Below are 27,215 nucleotides of genomic sequence, written 5' to 3'. Positions count from 1 at the left end.
GCCGCTCGTGGCGCTACTCACACTCGCGCTCAGTCTCTATAGCGATGACGGCCCCGTTCCACGTGATGCGACAGTGTTTATTTTCGAAGTGTAGCTTATACCCCTTTTGGTCGAGGGCACTTACCGACAATAAGCTTCCTTGTAAACTCGGTATATACAACACGTCTTTAATTATCACTTTTTCATCGTCCCCTACGCACTGCACTTCGCCCTCACCGACAAGATACACTTTTGCTGGACTGCCATTGGCCACTTTAACTGTTTCTCGATCACTTTTCTTTAATGTCTTGAAAAATTGTTCTCGGCTGAATTTTTCGACGGCATCTCAGACTCGACTGTTAGCAGATTCTTTACTCTTTTTCCACTTGATGTATCTTCTGCAATCTTGTTTTGCATGACCGACTTTCTTACAAAAGAAACACGCTGTAGTCACCTTCGCGTTTTTTTTGTGTGTGGTTTTTAACGCAGAATCTGATTCGCCACTCAGGCTATGCAGCTTACGTCTCTTGTACTCGTCAATAATTTTTCCTTTTACGAGACTCAACGTTAGATCAACTTCCTCTCTGGTTTCGAGTGCTGTGATAAGCGTGCTATAGGAGTTAGGCGGACTGCTAAGCATCATGTCTACAACGAGATTTTCTGCGAGTTCTCCGAATGCCGTTAACTTTGCCACTAAACCTAACATGGCACTGACATGCGCTTCCATGTCCTCCCTATCGGTGTATTTGAGTTCACATATTTTCCGCGAAATTTTCACTTTACTCGTTAATTTTGCCTTCTCATGGTAATTCTTGAGTGCATCCCATGCTTGCTTACTTGTGGTTGCACTCTACACGTGGACGAGCTGGCCATCTTCCATGAGGAGACCTATGGTAGCGCGGACTCTACCGTTTCGCGTTCTCCACTGAGCGAATTCGCGTCGCGATACTACTGTCGTTCCTCTGGTATCACGCCCGTTCCCACACCCCACAGGCCTTCTTTATGCAAGTAAATTTCGAGCCTGTATTTCCATGTCTGATAATTATCATTGTTTACTTCATCTATCGACAACTTTCAACTGCCCGCCATTTTCGTACCCCGAAATCACTTTTCGTACACACACGCGCGCCAGACTTTCGTGAGAAAATAATCGCACTTCAATAAATTTCTACCCGTGTAATTTTCACTGTAACGCGACCCCTGAGCCCATAACCTGTTGGGAAGTCGGTGGGAACACAATAAGGTGATTATTATTTGCGTGAATGAATGTGCAAATGTATAAGCTTTATTTATACAAAAATGATGGTTTTGAACGGTTTGTCCGTATTGTTGGAGATACAGACATACACTGGGCTCCTCGAATCCAAGCACAGACCCCACTCGCACCACACTCACACAAACACCCGCCGCAGATGCGTGACGCCAAACTGGAGTGTCAAAACGTCAAAAAACGTGCACACATATCACTGTCGTTTCCAACAGTTGATCTGATCCCAAAACTCCGAGAACGATATCGAAAATCATCTGATACCATCGAAAGCCAATAACAACTGGTTATTCACACGACAAAACTGCTGCTAAATACGTAACAAAGGGCTGAGTTATTTCTAATTTATTTCTAACTTTTAAACTATTTCGTTATTTTAAAAGACGATTCTATATTCTGACCCGTGCTAATTCCCTCAATCTATGAAATTTGAATTCTGATTATGTGATACTTGATCAATTGTAATAATATTCCGCGGCGTATTTTACTTTGTGTGTGATTGTGGGATGAATGTATGAGCGTGTAATTTTAAATGTAATGAATGGATTATGCTATTATTAACTACCGCTAAAATTCTTTCTGTCAGAGAATGCGCTCGCGTTAAATTAGACAAAATCATGCAACATGGGTCAGCCAAGTCGTTCTGCTTATCCAAAATGCATCTGCAAATAATAAATAGAACTATAAGTCGGAAAAAAAATTTCAAATCCTATGTATGCTCATTTTTCTATTATACTTAATCCAAAAGAAACCAAACATGTTCGATTGTTATCCGATTACTAAAAAGGAAGTAGAAAAACGTTAATTTGATAACTTCAATTTCATTGAAAAGAATTTGAAAATAAATAGTTGATTATGAACTGAGAAAATCACTTCATGAAATTGTTTATTTTTTCTAACTGAAATTTTTTCTTGGTGAAACAATTACAATGCCTATCCAGGTTCTTCTTTCTTTTTGCTTTTTGTTATCAACAAATAAATTTGTTTTAATCTATGTTTAGTTAACTGAGAACTGATGAGGTATATTCGATTTATTCAATTCAATCTCGGATGTAACTCTCGTATTCATCATCGTTCTTGTTTTTTGTATGCCTGTCCATTTTATTATGGTTACCGGCTCAAATTCTTAACCTTCTCCTTGTATACATAACATCTCTCTCTATATCTCGTTAAAATATATTTAAAAAAAAAAAAAATACTTACAAATCAAAAAATGTGAATCGTGGCCTGACAGATTGTGGAATATCACTAGGATAGTACGAGAGTTTTGATGATTTAGATTACAGTCTTGATGCGTAGCACTACGGTACTTTCCTGTTGCAGGACAGTGATCGCTATGTTTCACGTCTTCGAGCGTGAACGGTTTTTCACAAATATGACATACTGTTGTAGAATGAGATTCGTCGATTTCATTAAAATTGAGTGGTTCCATAGATACAACAGTTTTGAAATATACTGCTGACGAATATGCCAATTTCTCTCACTCATCCACAAACCATTGGATGCAAGTCTCTTCACGATTAATTTTGAATGTGTAAATTGAATCGTTGAATACGTAATACGGATAGTAAGCTATACTATACGGAATATGTTTTTTGCAAACTGTTCTTTTTTTCCCGATACTTTCAAGAGTAGGTTGTAGTCATCATTCAAGGTCCGCCTAGATGCAGAACGGAACGGTTTCTTTGTGTTTAAAATTTATGAATTTTAAAATCTTGTTCTCTTCTTTTGGTAAAATAACTTTTGTTTCGTTCAAATTCATGCAATCAGCTCTGTACTCTGACAAACATCTTTCAGATCAAAACTGTTTCAGACAACTATAGGACAACCATATACAAGCACGGTGGCCAGTAATTTGAGATTTTGTTAGCCGTGAAAAATGATTTACTACATTCTTTTCATGCTTTTCTATATCATCATTATCGTCATCATCATCATCATCATCGTCATTATCGTCAACGATTTTAGTTTCTAACTCTGTAAGATGAATTACAAGCTTATCAGACCTGTTTCGGCTCAAAGAAACGGGTACAAGTTCATTATGCTTTTGTTTTTCGGTACGATCTATACCGTAAACATTAATTGAAAGTTCATTAGGTTTTTCAAATTTTGGAATTTCGTCTGAAGACATTGGAAAATTCACACCATCGTACCGTACCACTGAGCTGAATGAGCACAGGTGTGTTTCGTCCAGCCCTCTGCCGTTCGGCGATGATCGACCCAAGACGTAAAGTCAGTTTCTGTGCAATCCCGATCATCCGGGAAAATCCGTGACTGTCTGAACCGCCTTCTGTATTTTCGACGCGGCTCTGGGTAACGGGTGCAAATGATCAACTTCTCGTATTTGTGTTTTGAACTCGTCGTTGTTGTACCTAGGTCTCTCACGAACGCAGGGGCTTACGTTTCGCGGAACGAATCTCGGGGTAGGACTCATACGCCCGTAGTGGTTAGGGTGGTAGACCACCGTTGGTAGGCTGTTCACCTCCGCGGTTGCCGTGCTTTTAGTCCAGGAAAGATAGGAAATAAATCGGAAATTTTTGGAGACAGCAGATATCGAGATGCGGTTTTCTGCATTGTGTTCAGAAAGGTCCCAGGAAAAAGTCTATATCGTCTGGTGTGGCCATTTTTCGAAAAATACATTCTGGGCCAATAAATGCATTTTGCAATTTCATAATTACTTGCAATATTATGAGAACGACTGGAAATTCGGAAAAATCGCTCGGAAATCGTTACTCGGGGGTTTTTGGGGATGCTGAATTCGATTCTGGCGGTGGAATCACCCGGGGGCGTTCGGTGGTGGTTCTGCGGGGGCGCCCGGGGGTGATTGGGGGCGGGGGGGGATTGCAGCGTCCATGAAAACAAACGAAAATCGTTACGCGAGGGGTTTTGGGGATGCTGAATTGAATTCTGGCGTTACAATTATCCGGGGGTATGAATCATAAAAATTTTAATTAAATCTTGAATCATATTACATATATTACAAACAAATTGCTTCCGGTTGCTCTACGGGAAAAGGTAATGGAGAAAGTGAAAAATCACAAATTATGAAAATAACACTTTATTTAAATGTTAAATCGTAGGAGTTTCTATTAATATTGAATTATCCATCGCAAAGTTCAATTTTTAACAGAAATACTAAACTTCTTCTTCTTGAAACTCTTCTTCTTCTCCTTCTTCATACTCTTCCTCATCACTGTCCTCGGGCTGGTTCGAAGTGTCTCTCGATTGGAAGAATTGCCATCGCAATGCTTGCATGCAAGTGAGCACTCCAATCCACTTCTTCGGCAACTACACTTTGTGCCACAATAAGTTTCACAGGCACAAGAAATACTGCTCAAAATTTCCTCGGCTCCTTGGGTCATGGTGACAGGACTGAGCTCTCCATTCACCAATTCCCACCCCCATTCCAACGGATCTAAGGTCTCGTCTTGACCTTGTGAAGTGTACCAAGCCTAATCTTGGAAGTAGACACGCTTGATATTTTCGGTCAACGCATTCACAGTCGGGATTATGCGTGCAGGATCGACTCTTTTTGAATTGCTGGCTTCAGCATACATTTTTGCTCGATAGCTTTGGACGAGCTCAATCGCAGGTTTATCGCTCGTGCGAAACTCTTTGGGTGCCCTGTAAAGACCTAAAGCCAACCGAAGCCCATTATCTATTAAATTATCGATAGGTACACAGTTTTGCTTAAATATTTCTGCTAATCCCCGTAAATCATCGGATTTCTCAAAAATATCACAGAATTTTACTTTTCCCCGATAGAAAAATGCTGACGTTGTGTCACATCTCGTGAACGCATGTAGAAGTAATATGTGAGACCTGATGCATGCACTTCTGGATGCTAAGCTTTCGGAAGAATACACAACATCAAGTGCTTTGGAGTAAGAGGGCTTCAGCAAAAAGACTTCCAGAATCGGTGGAGTGCGAGCAGCAAGAATTTTTAGGACGTCAGTATCTTCTGAAACAATGACCACTTTATTGTTTGGGCTTCCAGAAGCAGTTTCAATGGCCTTGAGCACAATATCAACATCCGTGTTACGTGGGGGTGAGGGTGAAACTGAGCGGTGGTAGTTGATGATTAATTGAATAATCTAGCTCCCACGTAACGACAGTGAATAATAATTGAAACTAAGAGAAAGACTTACCTTCCGGTAAGCCGGTAATTTGTAGGATCGTGTTGCTATAGACCTGTACAGGTCTGTGAGGTTTGTTTAAATAGTTGAGGCTATTTTATAATAAAGAAAATGGGAAGAGGGTCGCTCAAAATAAATGTTTAAATAGATTTAACTGGTAAAAGATGTAGTATATTCTGGTTCAATTTAGTTATTGAAATATCTGGTAACAATCGATGGTGATAAAAATATATATGAGCCAAAAATAACAATTTATAAAGTTTTCAAATTGAATAAAAATCGCGTGTTATACTATTCTAGAAGATAATATTATTTGGTACCAGGAACATCTACTCTGAACGATGGTTATAACTAGCTGGTCGTGAATATTGTATTGTATTGTATTGTATTGTATCTCTCTTTTTAGATTATCTTAAATCGTTTAATATAATATATCTATATATTTAATATATATATTTAATATATATATATTTAATCGTTTAGTCTTATTTGTGAATTCTTGGAAACAATAAGTGGAATTTAATTGGGGGTAGTGAAGCTAGCCACCAATTCTATGCTGGTTTTTTGTGAATTTACTGAAGTAGTTTTGATTATCAAGGTGAACAAGAATTCGTCTAATTTAGAAGATTTACACTCGGATTGACTTAGCTTTTGGGTGATTCGGTCGACGAGATTGAGAGCCGTCGGATCGTGTCGGTCTGCGTCGGTAGAATGTTGGACCAGGGGCCTCACCTCAAATTTGGAATAGTTGATGAATCGAGTGATGTAGAACGTTGGTCACTAAGTCTTTGTAAATTTAGAGTGATATCTTGTTACCGAGAGTTATAATTGAAAGTGTCTGTTTTCTGATTTTAATGTATGATGAAATTAATTGGAACGATTTATTTATTGGAAATGATAGTGTAATTATTATTATTATTATTTAAGATTACCTGATTCAGTTTGAATCAGGGCCGAACTTGGATTTAATTAAGGAAAATGGAACTGCATAAAAATGTCTATTCACGAAATGACAAGATTTAGCAAAGAACAGAAAAGATGGAAATGTAGAAGATAGCGAGTCTTTTGCAATTAACAGATTAACTGAAGCTCGAATTTAACGAATTAGCGCGAGACTTTAGGCCGGTCACAATTAAGATTTTCCAAACACTACTATTGCTCGAGAGGGCTAATCCGGGTTTACGTCCACGCACTTCGCGACTTGACAGACGAAAAAGACGCGGCTTCTTGGGCCCGAGGGTCCAAGGAGCTGCAGTTGTAATTAGTTACAACGGTAATTAGCCAATGAGGTGCGAGGGCGACCTCCTGGTGCCCAAATCCACATGGTCAGCGTTACTTCTCGCTCTTCGACGGTGTTCCGACGATTCTCAATCTCGTCGGTGACACATTGAAAATATAAACAAAAGATATCTGCATGCAATGTTCACACATTCATTCATACATTCCAATGAGTAATCTATTTTAATTTGATGGTTCTGAAGGTAGTGGTTTATCCTAGTTATTGATTATAATTTTAATTTAAAAAGAGGAATATTTCCAGGCTGAGCGCTACTGATACTAACTCAGCAGTCTCTCATCTCAGTTCTTGGTACCAGATAAATAGAATAAAGTTGAACCTTATACTAGGGATCATCGTTGGTCTCTACGTGACTTTTGCCAGGAGGGGTGGAACTCGCCGTTATTAGAATATGAGATTTTGATGAAATGATATCTGTGCATTGAAGAAATTAAAGCAATGAAATGAAATGGAATTTTGAAAAAGTTACGCCAAGGCGGTACGTCGGGGCGTAACATCCGCATCAGCTACACTCTGCTGAGATATTATATTAGCCGCTTTCAATTCCTCCTGGAGAAATTTAATGAGCTGTGACTTATTTTTGCAATTCTCTAAAAATTTGTCTTGAGTTATACTTGCGCTCACCGTCATGACCTTCCAAGAATCTGGAGCCATGCGTACGGTGGCGAAATTTTTGTGCATACATCGCCGATTTCTTTCCGTCGATTTAGTGGTGGTTTGGTTGTATCCATCGAAAACAACAAAAACTCTGTTCCCAAATGCTCTCTTCAAGTATCGAACATACCGGTTGCATATTTTTAACATGTTCTCACCCTTTTTCCATCTAACTTTATGTAGAAGCATGCTACCATCAATAATATACTGTGTGTCGTCACTTCTGACACTTACTGATCTTTCTTCAAAAAGTTGATACAATTTTGATTTTTCATTCTACCTCATTCCGTTCTTGTCAAACACAGCCGGTGGGTAAGCTGTCAATTCAAATGTTAAATAAAATTCCATACTTTTCGGCTTATTGAGTGTGAGAATTCTATGAAATAATATGAGGGGATCTACGTTAGAAAACTTGTGTTGACCAACTTTAACGCTACACTTCTCAGCCCCGATGCAAGTAATTTTTTTGGTCAAAGAGAGTTTCAATTCCTTGAAGTTGCTCCCTACAATTTCCTGCATAGTCTGAAGTCCTTTTTCAAAAGCTCTATAACAGGTTACTTTGGCAATTGGCAATTGGCAATATTGGTTATATTGTCCACATCTGGAAAAGGGCAGAACTGTGTAAACAATTCGTCCAGTTACTGTAAATCTTTCTGGTCTCGGATGAGCATAGAATCGCGGGAGTCCTTATGCTGAAAGTTTTTATCCATCGTGATTTTCGTAAATTTTTCCAAGGCCATCAAGCAGTCACTCGTGGCGGCACTCCCCATGAGCCACTGATAAGCAACACTAGGCGTCACTCCTCTCTAAAACAACCCTCCCTTCAATTTACTTCTTTTCATTAGTGTCTGTTCGATAGTCTGGTCTGTAAAAATTCCGAAAAAGAATTTTTTGGTTCGTCGACACGTCCAGTACCCCTGTTTGGTCAATATTTTATACTCATCCGGATCCATGCATTTTGGCAAATCCTTACAATCTTGGATATAAATTTGGCCCGATTTGGCATAATTGAAGTGGCCTGTTGAGTGGAAAAAGGGAATCATTTTTTCCAAGGTACTGACATGCAAATCCCAGTCTCCACTTTTTTCGGTGAATATAAAATCTTTAACAAGCAATATCATCCGAAAATAGGTTATCCACAATTTACAAGTACTATTATTATGTTCAATTTTTTCAAAAATATCCTCAATTGCGTTGACTGAGTTTTTGAATTCGTCAGATTTCACTAAATCTTCCATGCTTCCTGGCATTTCATAAAATTCACTTTCCAGGTCTTCAAGTGCCGATTTGAAATGATCATTGACCTTGGCAACATCAAATATTTTTTGACAATTGCAGTTAACGTGAGAGTATGACACCGTATTGCCCGAGAGTATTGCTTACCAACTAATATTTTCTTGACAATAGTATCTCCATAGATTGAACAGAGAGCTTCATGGAGTCCTGTATTTCTCATAACTACACCTATGCAACCCAAGAACGATAAGAGAGTATGAAACCCGCCAAGTCTGATAAAGATGAGAATATCATTTGAAATAAGCTTCGCTGCCACAATATCGCGGGCTTTCCAGTATAACTGTTGATCGAAGATTAGAATACAAGTTTTCATTTCATGTTTTTCAGCTTGAGCGACACTTTTCATAATTGTCATAAATAAGGTGTCATAATCATTAGGTTTGGCATTGATAAACCGCAAAAATTGGATTAATGAAACTTCATAATCTTCTTCGGCAGTTAACCTCTATAAAACCGTTCCACCCCAGGGGCATCTCTGGGTCCTAATATTTTTGTGAAATCCAGAATGCTGCGATTTTTGTGGCCTCTGTAAATTTTAAATTTACATCAAGATTTTCAGGTTGTATCTTAATGTTTGCCAATCCATCAGCTGGTTTTAATGTATACGGAAGTATTTTTATATTATCAAGCATTTCCATTTCTTTGGCGGAAATATTTTTCGGTCTTGGTATGGGCTTTCGAGGTAGTACACTTGATGAAGGTGTAATTATGGCAATTTCATCAGCAACGTGAAAATGGCCTTCAAGTATAGTTTTATTGTTGCTGTCACAATTATCCCACACGAGTTGGATGAACGTCCCTGGCTTTGAAGACATTTCCATATGCTTGGCCGCGGACATTTCATACGTTTTGGTCTCTTTGTATGATACAGTCAAACCACATGAATGGAGCATCTCGATTATGTTTTTCGTACCAAATTCTCGGTGAAGGGCTACAGCTAGTGATAACATGAGTGGAGACAAACAATATCTTGGGCAGATCGCAGACATGACAACATGAGCCACCGATGCAATAATTTGCTCATAATTGTTCCTTTTTTCTTGCTTTCCGTGAGTATTTAAAATTAGAGATGTTACGTCCGTGTGTAGAGTTCACTCCTGAGCAGTAGGATTAAACTGGTTGGCTTCGCTTTTACCTTCCAGGTCAACCGGAAATCAGGATGAGGGTTGAATAAACTGGAGTATGTTTGATAAATCGATTATATGTTTATTGCGTAGAAGTTGAGATACCGGTAGGAATGAATTGTGCTGTGCGAAAGATATATAAGAAGTCCAGATGTGGAGTTGTCGAGAGTTAGAATAGGAGTATAGCTCGAGACTTGAAACGTACGGATGCAGAAAAGGTCTGAAGATGCTAAAGGTAGGGAATAGAATTTGATGAGTAAGCGCGATAGTGAATAGCGTGAGACTACGTAGAGATAAGAGGACAGGACAGAGACCATGAGATTCATGTAAGAACTGTGGGAGAGTTAGCGAGTAGGAAAAATAAAGAGAAGTGGTATGCTGGACGTAACGGAGAATTCAAAAACAGTTTGAGTTTTGGCGGTACTTTTTCATACAAATTGTCTAGCGTCGTGTCGCCTTGTGGATACCGAGTAAAATCGCACTCTTCTTGACGAACTTCCTTGATAATGGCTGCAGCAGCTTTTTTTAATTCCTCTATATCGGGATCTTCATCTGGGTTTTTTCTTTGCCAGCTTTCATTCAGAGCATCGGTACAATCCTTTCGACGAAACACAAATGAGTGTAGAAGATTTTTGCTTTCCAATTACTACCAGGTTCTGATCCCCATAATAGGTCTTCAAGCGATCCAAAATTGTGCGTTCAGAGGGCTTATAAATGTCATCTGGTAGCTGTTGTACTAATTCTTTTAAAGTAAATTGAGTTTGTTTTTGGTCATCGATATACTTTATAATGGAATCAAACGCCTGGTCTATGTTAGCTGTGAGGTCTACTGTATGATGAGGATGGTTTACAGGGATACAAATTTCATTGTAACAGTTCTTGTGGTACACAGCACCTATAGTCTCGAAATTTGGTACATTTTCAATTCGCTGGAGAGTCTCTTGTTTTTTAACCTCATCGTATTGACAATCAGGGTAGACTAGAGCTTCAACAATCAACTCCTTCACATTACGACTCTTCACTTCTCTCCATTTGTGCCTACGGCTTTTTTTCGTCGGAATCGCATAGGTGCAAGTAAAACCTTTTTTTTGTCCACTGGAACCCATCATCATTGCTCTCTTCCTCTACACTTATATTTTTAGAAGACCCCTCTCCTGCATCTTTTTCCGAGATTTTTTGTTTTTGGGCAGCATTTTTATAAATTGAATGATTGTACTTTTTATAACAGGTTTTATGTTCATTTATTACCCTTATCTCTGAGATAATATCATGGAAATCATCGTCCATACGGTCTTGGGATGTGTTGATTAACGTCCGGATTTCAGTCGCTTTTAGTTCTATTAGGGGGCTGCCAAGGCTGGAGAAGACAGGCCGACTCTCTACATAGCGGCAAATGTAGCAAAATCTTTCTTCTCCCAAGTCTTCCATCTAAAAAACACAAATCCGTCAATATTCCAGGGAATCAAAACTAGTTATGAATAATGTACATGGTCAATAACGCCAAAAAGGGGATTTCTAAGTTACTTTCCATGACTTTAAACTTTTTCATAATGTTCGTTCCGAGAAAACCTTGAATACAGACAATAATACTCTCCCTTCTGTATGGCCACGTACCAATCATATGCTGAAAGTGCTTCGCATAAAATATCCCATAAAAGATACATACCTCTTCACTATCACGGCTTCTGCTATTTCCAGAAACATCCATCGTAAGGTCAAGCCAATATTCGATTACGTTCAAAAACGAATCCTCGAACACCTGAACTATCAACGATTAAATATTAAATCAACTGAGTGACAAAAATATTATCGAAATTCTGAACTATCACCAAACGATGACTTACAAAAGTGCGGGACAGAGTTCAAACACCAAAAAAAACGTCCAAAATCCAAATACTTGATTACTTCAGCACTGTACTGACGTATTTCAAAAAAACAACGTGGTCTCAAACGACTGATGTAATACTGATGCCACACAGATGCCGATTGCGCGCGGTAACTAGTCCTATACAGTGATACCCCAGACTTACGCGATAGGTAGGATCGAGCGCTATCCATGTAAGTCGAATTCGCGTAAGTCGGAGTACAATTTTGCATATAAAGACATGCAAAGTATGTTTAATTGGGACCGGAGACTGAATAAAACAATAATATAGGAAATAAATGTGTAGCTAATTGTAGATAATGTGACAAATTATATTATTATAAACTGTATAAACACAATCCGAATTCAATCAATTGTAAGATCCTGATTGTGCGAATCCAGCAATTCTTGAACGTCATCACTATCCACTTCAAAATTTATTTGTCTACCAAGTTCGACAACGTCTTTTATCACATTACCAATTTCATCAAGCCCTGGCACTGATTCCGCCTGAGTCTCAGTTGAGAAAAAAAATGGACAGAGTTTTTTCCAGACGCTATTAAAGTTTTTTGTGAAATTTCTGTTCAAATTTGACCTTGACTGCGCGGCGTTCACACAAAAAACGAATAGATGGGAAAATTAAAAAATCGTGTAACTCCGAATTCGCGTATGTCAAGGTAGCGTAAGTCGGGGTATTACTGTATTTTTTCTCTCCAGTCGATACAGAAAATTTCTGTTCACGCCGGTACCCGCGGTAACGATACTGTACTCTCTCGATAGTTTTGGCGCCTTTTTCGAATCCAATTTTCAGGCAGGAAAGATTTCCGAACCAATTTTTTTTATAATATGTGTAATATGATACAATATTGAATTAAAATTCTTATAATTTATACCCCTGGATAGTTCTGATGCCAGAATTGAATTCAGCATCCCCGAAAACCCCCGAGTAACGATTTTCATTTGTTTTCATGGACGCTGCAATTTTCCCCCCAATCACCCCCCGGGCGCCCCCGCAGAGCCACCCCTGAACGCCCCCGGATAATTCTAACGCCAGAATTGCATTCAGCATCCCCAAATACCCCCGAGTAACGATTTCCGAGCGATTTTTCCGAGATTCCAGTCGTTCTCATAATATTGCAAAATGCATTTATTGGCCCAGAATGCATTTTTTGAAAAATGGCCCCACCAGACGATATAGACTTTTTTTCTGGGACCTTCCTGAACACAATGCAGAAAACCGCATCTCGATATTTGCTGTCTCCAAAAACTTCTTTATTCCGGCTGATTTTCATCTAAATGCTCTGGACTGTTTCGAGAAAAATGTGTAGCCGCATAACACCTGACGATAAGAGGGGCTATCGCAGGTCTCACTTGCGAAGTCGAACTCGTTCGATATCTGCTCTAGTCGGCGCTAGAGCCGCAAGTGTCCGCTTGCTTCTACGCCACTCGAATGCCCCAGCTCGGCACGCACACTCGCTCCCGCGCAAGCGCAGCACAGGCTCGCTATCCGTTACCTCCAGATGCTAGTACAATGCAGCACTGCTTTGCTGGCAAAGACGCCCAATCGCGTTACCTCACGCCTGGCTCGCTTGTGATGTGCATGTACGGTCTTTCAGCCGTCTCTTCCTCAGAAAGATGCCGAGACCGCACCACCAACTCGTAGACTCGCTTCTCGTAGGCTCGCTCCTACGGACTCTTGGTCACCTTGGTATTTCCAAGCCACTTGTCTGCATTACGGAGCTCACGGGTCTTTGACGATGAGAGCCGTGCAAGACATCTCGTCCTACTCTCTCGTCCCCGTTTCTCCACTACCTTACGCATGCGATTTATCTACTGAAACTCTTGCGACATGAAGAGGATTCATTAGGTGTTGTCGGTTGGCGACACAGTCTGTTAAGCCATTATTTTGATATTTTATCTCATACATTTTTTATGAATCGAAAAAGAATAAAATTTTCGATGAAAATAGTTCTTCAACCTTAAAAATGTCATCAAATGCTTGTTTCTTATTAAAGTTAAAAAATTTGGCTCCAAAGACTATAAAGAAATCATTATTGTACAAACACTTTTTTGAATTTTCCAGATCCATCAACTTATACTGACGTGATCATGCAGCCCGTGAAGCGCAACTAGTCCAAGAGACAGGTACTTTTTTCTGCAATCTTCTACATTATCGATTTTTTTGTTGGAAAATATTCGGGGGTGTTCCCTAACTGTAAATTCAAATTAGCGGGATGGGGGCGGTTGCGCCTCAGCCGCCATTTTTAGAAACACGTTTTATCAAATATCTCGTGTACTATGCATCGTACGACAAAACTAGTAGCGATCGTTTTCGTAGATGATAAGATCCCCTGAAACTTTTGTTGAGAACTTCTTTCTGTATAGTGCATAGGTTTTTATTCATACCGCACCAAACTGTTTTGTTTTATAAATAATTTTATGGAACAGAAATTCACATAAAGATAAGTGGAAATTTTATGCTCTGCAAATTTCCTTATTGCCATTTTTACTGTTTCATCAACCGTTTGAAACAAAACTATGTATATAGCAATAACCATTTTGGAAAAAGTTTGCCGCGCTATATATAAAAATCTATATTAAATCAAATGTAGAGGTCAAATTAACTATCGAAATCTATGTGTACGTACATACCTGTTTATTTAAGGAAAGTAATAATATAAAAGGACTGACATAACCAGAATTTTGCATCGTAATAATTCTATTTCTCATGTTCGATGTAAGTGTAACGATAAACGAATGTCAAGAGTGGTTTTCAATATTCAAAATTAGTATAAACACTCACATAATTACTGGCTTCTATAAATGTGTAGAATTAAAAAAAATAAAATAAAAAACAACGGAAGGTATTCATGAACTATATGAAAACACAATAATCAGTATTACATGTGATACGTTATAATTATATTATTATTCACGTGAACGCCGTAAGGATACACCATTCGGGTAATTGCACAGCTTATTTTAGCGTCAAATGGGTTGAGATCGACTTTTCGATTTTATGCACACTAGATCAAAAAGTACCATTTTACGCAACCGAATTTACGCACAAAAAGAATTTCTTCTCACCTTTGAACGAGCAATAAGTAATCTGTGATCAATGTTTTGTGTTATTTTTCACAATACAGTCCATAAAATACAACCACACAAACATCAATTTTTACCAGCACTGGAGGTATGTATCTCCTTAATCCTAGAAGGACCATGTAGGGTCCACATGGACTCCATTCGCATTTTGACCCTATAATGCACGCTAAAACGCTGGACGTCTCACATTGTTTGTGCAGCTTGTTATTTATTAAACTACTTTCTTGGTAACAACTTCCGAGTTTTTTCGTTCCAAATGGTGCCTGAAATATTTTTAAATCTAAAAAAATATATAATTTATATATTTATCAATTGAAAAATAGTATCTGTAAGCAAATGGTCGAAAGCCGTATTTTTCCACGGAAAAAAGCATTTTCTGCTAATTAACTGTTAAAATCCGAATGCCAGTACTTCCACAAACTTAATACTCACCCAAAAATTTTACTTCTTGATGTTTTTGTTTGTCCGCCATAGTAGATCCTCCGATTTGAATTTTCGCATTTCGAGTTCAGATTCGCAAAAACCAAGTAACATAAAGTTCTATAAAAATTGAATAACTCTTTGAATTTACGTCTGCCGTACTAGATCCACCATTTTGAATATTCAGATTCGAGTTCAGATTCGTAATCAGCGCCCCAAAAGCCCGTGCATACCAAATATCAAATGAATCGCATGTAAAGAAACATCTAATAGGTCACTTGGGATGAATTTCACTCTAAACATTTTTAAAACTTCTCGTAGTGTCCCTCGGTCGTGGCAATGAGCCACTCGGCACTATTCTTCATGCGGTATGAAGATCTTTTTTCCGATATTTTTGGCATTTTCTTCAACTTTGCCGATGTTTTACAATATTTAAACAATCAATTTTGGTTGGGAAAACTGAAAAAAACTTTTTCTGCGATCCTTAAACAATACCTTTTTTTTATAGATTATTAGAACTCATTTTTGAATATCACGTTTGGGATAAATTTCACCCCGTGTGACCATTATGTGATCCTACTTAGAAGTGACCCAGCGTTAAGTACACTGCTGAAATTGTAGGCGGTGTTATTGGGTCTGGACTCCCTCCATAATTCAATTAAGAGTCCACCATAGTGATGTCTTTTATTTTTCTGACACATGTGTATACGTACATATAAGTTAATTTTGCGGGATGAAGTCTCAAAGACGAGAGAATACTTTTCGAATGTTTTATGACGAACTGATTCCTTAATCAAAATTGTTGTAAGTGAAATAGCAGCGGCAGATCACAGTTAAATCGAAAGTAACGAAAAAATTTCTTATAAAATATTCTACTGATAGCTGACACACGTATTCACACAGTCACATCGTCAACGTGACTGCCGCTGAAACGACTACAATAGCATTTCGGTTATTTAACGATTCACATCACTTCAATACCAATGGAATTTATTTCACCCTCAGCAAAACAGCAGCACGAATAGGTTAATAATATAACCTAAAATTTATCATTGTTTACGTCTAACGAAAATATCTCTACCGACGCATAATTAAAAAGCGATAATGACAAATTACTTTTTAAGAACATTGTTCGTTGTTCTGCTTTCGACTTTAGTAGGCATCTTATTGTTAGACTTTCCGTCAAATGTTGGGAATACCTATTTTCGCAATGTTGATTAATTTCTCAACCTTATCGTGAAATTATGTGTAGAGGTTTTCGGTGTCAAAGATCAACAAAGTCAAAAATAAATTTGACGGTTCTGTCGTGAGAGGGCCGCTGCTTAGAAAACTGAAATATATTAATTGAATACAGTGACATATAAGTTATGACTAAATATTCTTCAGCAAGAAAAAAAATTTTAAAAAAAGTGGTAAATGAAGACTTACGTTTAATTACTTGATAAACCTTACAATGGGGTGAAGTTTTCTGAACGCAAAGTAACAACTGAACCACAGCATCGATAGAATTTAAAATGAGTTTCCATAGTCGAGGTAATATCCATTAACAATGATTAGGATCCAAAGTGGCTGCCCGGTCGTCATTTAAATAACGACACGGTATTTTTAATCTTCACACCATAATTCAACGTAATCGATCATTATTCAAATTTTAAATGCTTACCACCAATGTAGGATTTCTTATTTCCGGGCGAAGAAGGTAAATTGGTAGTATTTTGTATTGGGAAAACTATAAATGATATTGGATTGATTCTTTTAGGTTATAAGAAGGCAGGTGATTTTTTTATTCTCATCATTTTAGTTAGATTTTCTATTGTTGATGAAAATATTATAAATAAGTAGTTAAATTATAAAAGTTTACGTATCTCCAAGAGAAATCTATAATGAATCGTAACATGCTTTTGAGACGAAAAAAAGAAATGCATACTAAAATTATGTCATAAAAAATTATTTAGAACTGCATACAGATTCCAGTGCCGATGTTTTTGAGGTCGCGGAATCTGAATTGAAGAGCAGACTTGAGGATTAATAATAGCAGATCCAACATAGTGGATAAGAATTCAAAGAGTGACTTGCATGATTTGTATGACACCCGATTTCACTAGAGAGGATTTTTGTGGCTATTAGGAATTCGGTAATATGAACTTTGGAAAAGTATGCTTCAAGTCTTGTGATATTTGTTTTACTTGAAAAATACTGCATTTTTTTGAAAATTTACATGAAAGAATAAGATTTCTGTAGACTTCGTTGAAAACTTAGTAGAAATGTATGAGCAATAAAGGCACGTTAGTGATATAATTATTTCATAACAATGTAGGAAATGTATGATCAATTATCCGCATCATGCAAAGTAAACTGATAAAGTCGAATGAAGATTTATCGTATTTCACTCATTTATAATATTTGGGATTGAAGTTCAATCCCAGTAGAATTTTTTTCATATTGGATGTGTACATTAGCCATACCATTATGGTTTTCACTATATGGTGCATTACATCACTTGGTGCATGACGCATGCTTTCACTGCGTTTCATAATTTTCTAACTTACCGTCTACGAAAGTTTTTTTAACTGATACGAAACTAAAATTCACTTTTGGAAGGGTCTTTAAGCGATAAATTCCTGCCTTCAAAGGGTTGAGCACTGGAACTTAATTTTTGTATCATGATATTGGTATGTCGTTATCTTTCCTTTAAGTTAGCACAGCTGCTTATCGAATATCTGTTTATGACGCCATATTTCATAGTACGGGCAGCAAGTTTTTCTTCTAATTAAAACTCCTAATTTATTACCACATTCTTCATCACCTGTCAGTAATGTAATTACAACTCTTGTGATTATGTGGAATGAAGGAGGAGCTGATATTTTCACTGAAGATTGATACCGTCATGAGCGATATAGAACCTAAGGACGACCTCAGTAATCACTGTGTCGTTCCTTCTACCCTAGCGAGAGGATAATTTATGATGCGTGAAAGTTGTCAAAACTTTTACCAGCTCGGATGTAATAATTTAATTCCATAAAATCCCGATAATTTTGGCAACTGGGAGAGAAACGAGTATGCAGTAACGCCATTGAAAATGCGATCAGATCACAGACTCTTTGGGGGCACAGAGCTTTCATTCACAAGTTTTCCTTGGGATGTTCCTGTTGTTTACAAAGGACCCATGAATTTGTCGCAGCACTGGGTGTTTGATTACCACCATATTGCCACGTGTATTTGAATGATAAATCCATGCCGAAACTCTGCCAGCTATAAGGTAGGCGTTGAAAACCAACATCCAAACTCCGTTTAATTTCAACACCTTCGGTATTGTTCTTGTATGATATATGTATTGTAATATACAATTTAGTTTATTCTTGACAAGGTTTCATCATGGCCGCCAGAAAGATGATGTTTAACTGTAAAATAAAAGGAGCGTGAGTAATCGAGAAAAAGATAAATATCGAAAGACGAGTGAATCCAGCCAAGTTAGATTTATCCGCGTTATGCACGGGTCAATGTAATTGTTGAATTTGACTCTAGATGTATAACCTCTCGTTATAACAGCCACATTTATTTCGACTCAATCGATTTTCAGTCTTACTTTTTCAACCCAAATGCGTCATATTTTAGGGCAAAAACTACAGTCTGCATTTATCCACCTCCTTGAATGTCAATTCAAACAGATGCGTCAGTGGTTTGAAATACAGCTGAAGTACGATTACGTGTTTCCAATTCATAGTTGAAATTCCTTTTTTCTATTCTATTGTTCGCATAGTCGAGTCAGCATGAAGTATGTAATCAGATGCGAATAAAAAGTTTACGTAATTATAGCCATAACTCTAATTCAAGTCGTTATCAATCGACTTATGCATCTGAAAGTCATTGGTAATTACAGTTTTGCCAAGAATTTCGCGTGTCTAATCTTTTTCCTATTCTTTTATTTTCCATAAACTTCTTGTGAAACAAACTTAGGTGTACCAAACATACCTATGCTCTTTCTAGAAATATAGGATCATAGGTCAAGAGTCAGAGCAAAGTTCATAATGCAACCTCCTACAGAATTGATTTCTTTGTTAAAAAATGTGAGGGGTGTTCCCTGAATGTAATTTCAAATTTGCGAGAAGAAGGGGGGAGCGGGTAGTTGATCTTCAGCCGCCATATTGGAAAACAAGTTTTAACAAAAACCTCCTGACCGTGAATCGTACGACAAATGCGGTATACACCTTTTTTGTAGATAATTAAATTCTCTACAACTTTCATTCAAAACTTTTTTCTCCATAGTGCATAGGATTTTATTTATAGCGCACTAAACTTCTTCATTTTTATGAAAAATTTTGTGGAAAAACATGTAAACAAAACTTGTTGAAAATTTTATGTTTTACAAATTTCGTCATTGCCATTTTTACTGTTTCATCAACTGTTGGCTATATGTTTGACAATAACCATTTTGAGAAAAGTTTGCCGCACTATATATCAAAATGTATGCATTATACAGAAAAAAAATCTGTATAAAAGTTGCACAGAACTTTATTACTTACAAAAAAGGTATGCACCGCATTTTTCGTATGAGGCATGGTCAGGAGATATTTGATGAAACGTGTTTTCCAAGATGGCGGCTGAAGCTCAACCCCCCTCCCCTGCCCTTACATTACTGATTTGAATTTACATTCTGGAGACACCCTTCAGCATTGTTTTACCAGAAAATCAATTCTGTAGAAGATTGCAGAAAAAAATCTCTGACTCTTGGCCTATCACCTTTGTAAATGTTTGGACAGTTTGTTTACTGCCATTTGAATGAATATACGCGACGTTCTCCAAGTGGAAACGTGAAAGATGAATTCATTATATTCCGTAATTGCACATGTTCCGTTTGACGCAAACGATTTCGTTTTATTTGTTAGTTTACAACACTCTTTTTTTAGAACAGGCATATAATTCGGTATCGAAAGCGTACGGTTTAAATGTGTAGTAAATAGATTACTTGACCGTTGGCCCATTGCGAAAGGCTATCAAAATCGTAAATTACTTTATTTCACATTTATTGAGTATCTATGAAATCATTTGAATTCTCCCATAGTAATGGATGTTGACGATATTGTAGAATAATAGTCAATTCGTTCAGGCAGCCGAAGACTTTATTATGGTGAATTCCTTAGAATTCATGACCACAACCAAGTTTTAGAACTGGAATCATGAGCTCTGTATGATAAACGTGATCCGGTTCACCTCAGCAAGTGTTGAGTTTATATGCAGTGTAAAATTGTTTGTCGTACCCTGATACTTGATTACTGTCAACGAGATTGCATTTTAATTACATCAATATTCTTTTCAGTTGGATTTATATTTTTACCGAGCATAAATTGCCGTTGATTATTTATTTGTGCTTTTTGGTGCATGTGAATGATCAACTGATTAAAAGAACAAAAGAAGTGAAGTTCAATCACGATTGTATGAAACTACCTAATGATCTGCTGCACAGGCCGGGTAATATAATTAAATTAATACTCACATTATTTTGAAAATGTATTCATTTCGGTAAAATATTTTCCTTACGTAACTTCAAGACGGTTGATAAAATGTGTAAAAAACAATAAATTAAAAGCCCGCAAATTATTCTTTCTTTTTAACACGTTTTATTCAGTGAAGATTAACAGTATGATTCATTTGTGTTAAACTCTGAATAAATTGTGAGTGGGACTCTTCAGATATACAAGTTCACGTGCAACCTCGAAAAAACAAAAGAGGGTTACTTTAGCTTTCGACTAATTTTGATTCGCACAATTAGCATTTTTAGTCGTGTAACAGCGTGATAACGGTGGTGGTCGTATTCCGCTTCTACAAATATACAAATACCCGACTGGCAGGCACCCCTTTACGCTACCGAAAATATGCCGAGTGTGCAAAAGCCTTAACGTGTACACGAGTTGTACTTTTTACTGGTGAAAATTCTTTTCATTATTTGTATTTACGACTCGAGTAGATATTCGAATGTACGTAGCCTTCGTGAAATGTTTGGATACGCTTCCTGTAGGTTCATGTATGCATTGTGTACTACAAAAAACACTGATGCAGGTTTCTGCTTCCAGTGCAGTTCAATGTGCGTTCAAATTGCATAGGTATATTTCTCTCATAGAAATCTCTGACAAAGTTTCGATTTTCAGCTCCTTTTCAAACTCACGATTAGCTAGTTTTTGGTTTACTGTTACTGAATTTCGGGGCACTAATATGAGGCATCTTTTTTTGGTATTAGGATCAGGTTGAAATAGTTATAAGAATTCAACAGATTATTCATCGAATGAGTAGTTCATATAATTCGGTATCGCTTAAATTTCCATTCTGCAAAAAAGAGAGGATGCGTAATATCACATATAAATATGATCCATAGACACACATAAGTTTGATGCTCATACCGGTGTTGATTGACCGTAAAAGGATCACTCTAAAAACCGAATAGTGGGCTCATATCATTTGTATCTGGAAAAAAATTCGTTGATCGTATGACAAGTTTTATTCTCGGTTAAATAGGCGTATGAAGCAATTAGTATTATAACGTGATTTCCAAACATTGCCTGTTGGATGTGACGCGCGCGATTCGAGCGACGGATTACATAGTTTATGACGTGTAAATTAATAAGCATAGGGAATATGTCACTTTTTTAAATTGGTTACCACCAGCCTGTATTCAATGACCCGGACTTGATCCGGTAAGTATTGTATAGCGAATTAAATTCTCTACAAAACATTTCTTTGTGCGATGTCCACAGCTCACGCGATTCAAAAGTGATAAGCCTCAGCTTGAAAGTGAACTTCCTGAAAAAATTCACCTTTAAAAATCCTAAGATATTAAAAACAATACCTCATTCATAAACATTGACCGTCAGAGCACAAGAATGGTCGTGGCGTGAACTGTGAGGCTAAAGTTTGCAGCTCAGAATGTATATATTATCTACACAAATATCATCTTGTCTGCAATCATCGGCCTCACAGCTTACGCCACGACCAGTATTGTGCTCTGACAATGAATCTTTTTGGACTAGGTAGTCACCATGTTTCAGACAAGTGCGGATGGGATAAACCATAACTATCTCTCTCTTACCGCTGGTCGCTACACAGAACATGATCCCGCGCGCGTTTCAGCACATATTGAAATGGGACCCCGGAAAAAGTTGAAAAATATGGAACAAAAAGTGATTAATCGAATGAGCGCAATCTTAGATGTAACGGATAACGCTCATTTTTTGAGAGAATCCGACATTATGGTTTTTTTCTTTATGTATATTTACCAAATTTTAAACCAAACAGACTTTTCACAGGGTGCTACGGTGGAAATTTACAAATTATTTTTTTCTTGAAACACCCTAATATATGTATATATATACGATTGATTGTGAGTGGTTAGATATTTGACAAAACGATATCTTTCCCATTATTTAAAATAGGAAAACTTTGAATTGCGAGAGCAACATTTTCATATGAATTCAAGAGATGTCTTTCGGGAAAAATTTATGTCTTTTTGCTACATGTAGAAAAAGATTTTCAGATGGGAGGATACAATAAAGTTCGCCTCCAAACGAAACAACCTACTGAATTTTACGAATAAAGTGGAATTGATCATCGCCTGTTGATTGCCTGTCTAAATGGCAATGCAACAGCATTATCCAGTACTAAATAATCCTTTGAATTTTTTATTGTTTCTGATGGTTCTGACGCAGATTATCATTCATCCTCATCTCGTATTTGACTTGCTCGATTCCTATCCGTTACCACGAAACTAATTTCAGCGTGGTTCCAAGTTACAATAGTTTACATATGAGGTCATGTTTGTTGATTATTACGGTGATATTTTACACCAAACAAGTGGAAAATTTTCAGCTCTGTTGCCAATTTGGTGATTTTCTCGTTAAATCTAGTGGTTTTGGGAGTCTTGGCGAGAATATTTACCTCTTTAGCGGTTGGTGAGATATTTGGCGATTTTTAAAGCAATTTGACTTTTTTCGTGGGAAATTTGGTGGTTTTCGTCAATTTCACATTTTTAAGGGGAAATTTGATAGTTTGATTTTTTTTTATAACGGATTGATTGCACACCATTTTTTCACCTCCAAAAATTCAGATGAACAAAATGGAACAGTCACAAATGCAAATACACTAAACACACAGTCAAATATGAAACCAAATGAACTAAAACTATAATCGCGGATACAAACCCAAATAACGAGTCAATTATGATCTCAAATAAATAAACCCAACCTACAGACATAACCTCAAATGAACAAAATCCAAATCGGCTACATAAAAACTCGAATGCATAAAAAATTACACAGGTCAAAAAAATTTTTTTTTTGGAATTTATATTTGAATAAATAACTTTTGACCCTACGCATCAAATAATAACCAAAATCTTCGTTTATTGTTTATAAAGTTAGCTTTTGTCTTTTTTACGTTGATAAGTAAGTCTTGAAGTTTTTGGTTGATATAGCGTCAAATGGGAACCAGTTGTAGAGCTTACTGGTGTATTGATGCCTTCATTGCATATGAAATTCGGCCTCATGAAGCAATTTGTAAAATCTCGTAATCAAGATTCTGATGCTTTCCAATATCTGCAGAATTATTTACCGAAATTATCCGAAGCCAAAGTCAAAGCAGGTATTTTTGTCGGACCACAAATGAAGAAAGTAGTGGCCAGTGACAAATTTATTCAGTTCCTCAATATTCGTGACAAACAAGGAACAGCCTCAACGTAGTAGTTCATGATTTTCTCGGAAACAACAGAGCAGAGAATTATAAAAAATTGATTGAAATGACTTGAAATCTTTAAAGTCATGGGGTGCCGAGTGTCCCTTAAAGTGCACATGTGACATACTCACTTGGATCAATTCAAAGGTAATAAGGATTGTAAGCCATTGTATAGGTTCCCTTCTCCTTCAACTCTTTACTGAAGCGGCTACAGATTTGCATACGGACATTGTACACTCCAATCTACCCTTATCACGTATTCACGTTGACTGTTATTTCGCTTTTGCTCATCGATTTTTGTGTTTGGTTTTGCAAATATGTTCGTTTTCATCTTTGTTGGGTTTTATACGTACGCCTTTTAATTGGTTTGTCAGGTTCGGTTTTTGAAGTTTGGTGTTTTTTTTTAGCGGAAAACGTAGCTGGTTCGGTGATTTTTGATGGCAAATAGTGCAAACAAGTCTAGCTATTTTTGGCAGGATTTGACAAAGACTGGAAGTGGGGTTACAACAATCCGAGTTGGCAACACTTCTTACTCTCTGATTTTTAGAATTTTTTAAAGAAAATTTTATTATTTATTAAAAATCTAATATGAAGCACTGTGGATACATCCCTTGAAAGCCCAGAGAAAATTCGTGGTTGTTCCAAAGCAAGTCTGAATAGGGTTTTTTGAATTAAAAAAAAAAAATTCGGAGTGTGACAACTTACCCTGGAAGCAGTTGTCGCAAGTATTTTAATTGACGAAAACAATAAAAAAATTATGAATAATTCTTTTTTGCGCCTCTGTTTTCTTGTTTTTGTTTCGATCTAAGAAACTCGGGTTTTTAGTGTATACTTTTAAGCAATAATTCTTTTCTTCGTTGTCTTATTTCCTGGAAACCACGAAAAAGTCGACGCAGACTCCGAAAACTCCGAAAAGTCTACATCAACAATAATCCTAAAATTATACGCGTTCAATAACCGAATTTGCGCTGTACATTGGTGAAATGTCAAAGATAGTGTTAACAATAAGTGCTTTTGCATATCCACATCCAAAACTGTGTCAGCGTACAATAATAGGAAAGAAGATTTTCCTGTTTTATAGACATCCGGACAGCATGGATGCGATTTGTACTTGTCAACAAGCTCTTGTTTGGTTGATAGCAGCAGTTCTGGAGTAAGTTGACGCTACATATAATCCGTATCAATTGGACAAATAAGAGTTATCTGCAATATCTAATTATAGTTGAGTATTTGACACGTTCTTTTTCCTCTATTTTCCGTATCCTTAACCGATAACAACAACTGAACAACAACAACAACAAACTCTCGGATAGCTCTGTTTAGGCATTTCCAGAATTTTGATAATCCGGTCAAAATCATGTTTGAAAATCACTAGAGCTACATGGGATGTCCCTGTCGCCAGTCTGATAGTATAGCCTGGAGTACACTACGGAAGATTAAAGAACCTTTTGAAAAACATACCTCGCAACTTCTCAACTTCATCTAAACAGCGAAGGACATAGACTTCTACTGCACATAGGGAAATAGATCTGATTAGAGAATCAAATAATTAGGAAGGAATATGTTGTGCGTAATCAGAGGATGTCGTAATCGGATAATTGAATGATAAAATATGGCATTTTATTGATGTATGAATACAATATACATTGATATATGTATACATGGGCTGAACACAGTGATGATCGTAATCTTACTTATAGACTACTCATTAAAAAATGAAAAAAAAAATAACTCAGAACAAATCAGTCTTTAAGTCTTCTAAAATCATCAAAATATAAAATCAAAAAAAATATTTCTCCTTTGTTTCCATAAATACTGTGACTGTGAGGTTTTCATAATTACTCTACCTCGGCCACTCCGAGAAATGACCGAGAACTTACCGCGTACACAATAATTTGGCGGCCCGCGATGTAAGCTGGAAAAAATTAGATCTTACAAAAGATATTGCGAGATTCTGTTGGGCGTCTGGCGTGATTAACACGCCTCGAAACCACTAATTCGCTAGACCTCGGAAATCTACTCGGTAGCTCAGTACCGCGGAGAGGAGAGAGGTAATTTTTGGGAAGAGGGAGACACACTCGACAGCAACACGCTATTTAACAAAAATAAAATAAAATAATATATTTTATGGCAGCGATGATGCGCTCTTCGCGACCCAAAATCAAACAAACATAGCTGAGAAAAACCAACAATATCAGAAACCTTAAGCCTACTTGGGCTAGTCGCATTCTTAACAATAAACGATAGGACAAAAACTAAAACCAAATCCTATTCGACGCGCTAACCGCGATCGTCCTCAATTCCACTACAGCGCTAATCACATCTCTAATTAATATCTGTCATTACAATTTTTTTAATAATAATCTGATGACGCTTATCGCAACGCATCCGAACTCGATCCGTATCCGCGATTACCCAAAGTTAATAAGTCGCTCCGCTAAACCGGGAGCTCACACACGACGACACGCGATCTACACGAGAGGTGATACTTTTTTTATACGCAGACTCGACGAGACCCTGTGCAGTGAAATTTGGCTGCACCCAATTTGAAAACAAAAATGACTCAACTCAAAACCGTGACTCTCCTCTAGACTTTACATTAACAAAATTTACTCTACGCGTTATCGTGAGAACTCAGGCTACGGCCATCAAACAAGAAGATCGGCAAACAAATTTCGAGTGCTCTACTAATTCAATTATAAACTGGCGAACCGTTGATCGGTGCGCTGACCTAAATCGTCCTCGAAATATGTTCGCGAGGACTTCATAGCGCTTACCGCTTCGCGTCACACCAGAAAGCTGCCTACGCCGGTCTCCGCCGTCATTCAATCAAAAAACACAATCTTTCTCTACTTTTTTTTTTTTTTTAATTCGTAAACCTCGAACGCGACTATCGCGAGCTGGCGCCAGGACTCAATTGAAGTGCTTCGCTAATAGCAGCTGAAACCCGAACATGTATCGAACATAGGATCAGTCGCGAAAAATTCCCCTGATCTAATTCGTTTTTGTCTCACGAAGTTTTTATAGCCCAACTTATCGCTATCGTTGAGTTCAGCTGTCGCGGAACGCTAATTGGCTGTCTGGTTCTTCGGTGTTCCATCGTTCGGCAGTGGCTTGGTGACGGCTTCGCGAGGCTGCATGACGTTAGCGTGGTGATTGCAGCCTATGGCTCGCCGGCCGACAACGGGAGTCTCGTTCGCCTTGGTTTCCCTTGCGGCAGAGCTCTTACGTAGCCTCGTGTGAGGCCCTCCTCTCGTCGCGGTCCCCCACGACTTTGGTCCTATGACGCTGTTGAATCTCCCGCCGATCCCGTGTATGGTGTCGCATTTTCTCGAAACAAAAAAAAAAAATAAAC

The 27,215-nt window shown here is 37.6% G+C and overlaps 1 protein-coding gene across 5 annotated transcripts in view; it reads left to right on the top strand.

The window, feature by feature from the left end:
* The window catches only part of LOC124177821 (two pore potassium channel protein sup-9), an 854,038-nt gene that overhangs the window by 129,859 nt on the left and 696,964 nt on the right, over nucleotides 1-27,215 (top strand). For 4 of the 5 annotated variants that reach the window (XM_046560786.1, XM_046560962.1, XM_046560702.1 and 1 more), the window contains one exon: nucleotides 13,701-13,762. The exons of the other annotated variant lie outside the window; for it this stretch is intronic. The gene's annotated coding sequence lies outside the window, so the exon portion shown is untranslated. The remainder of the gene's footprint in view (nucleotides 1-13,700; nucleotides 13,763-27,215) is intronic. 5 annotated transcript variants of the gene reach the window in all.

This window comes from Neodiprion fabricii, chromosome 1 (assembly GCF_021155785.1).
Source record: "Neodiprion fabricii isolate iyNeoFabr1 chromosome 1, iyNeoFabr1.1, whole genome shotgun sequence".
NCBI classification, from domain to species: domain Eukaryota; kingdom Metazoa; phylum Arthropoda; class Insecta; order Hymenoptera; family Diprionidae; genus Neodiprion; species Neodiprion fabricii.
The sequence above is the reverse complement of the archived record's forward strand: the minus strand, read 5'-3'. Positions and strand labels throughout refer to the sequence as shown.